Source organism: Scomber japonicus, chromosome 16 (assembly GCF_027409825.1).
Source record: "Scomber japonicus isolate fScoJap1 chromosome 16, fScoJap1.pri, whole genome shotgun sequence".
Taxonomy (NCBI): Eukaryota; Metazoa; Chordata; class Actinopteri; order Scombriformes; family Scombridae; genus Scomber; species Scomber japonicus.
The window spans coordinates 2,272,599-2,273,115 of NC_070593.1; positions in this window are offsets into that span (position 1 = coordinate 2,272,599).

Here is a 517-nt window from a genome sequence, read left to right on the forward strand (position 1 = left end):
AGGAATGAAAGAGAGAAGGAAGGAAAAAAGGAATGGAGGAAGAAAGGAAGGAAGGAAATAAGGAAGGGAGGAAAGGAAAGAAGGAAAAAGGGAGGAAAGGAAAGAAGGAAGGAATAAGGTAGGAGAGAAGGACAGAGGAAAGAAAGAGAAGGAGGGAGAGAAGAAAGAATGAAGGGGGGAAGGAATAAGGAAAGGAGGGAAGGAAGGAAAGAAGGGAGGAAGTAATAAGGAAAGGAGGGAAGGAAAGAAAGGAGGGAAGGAAAGAAGGAGGGAAGAAAGGGGGATGGAGGAAGTACAGATGGAAGGAAGGAAGGGAGGAAAGAAGAATAAGACGGAGTCAATTTGACCCGGGAGGACGACACAAGGGTTAAAATCTACTGAATATGACACTGTACTGTATTATACTGTGTGTGTTTGTTTGTGTTTGAGCCCGATTGTGTGTGTGCGTGTGTGTGTGTGTGTGTGTGTGCGTGTGTGTGTGTGTGTGTGTGTGCGTGTGTGTGTGTGTGTGTGTGTC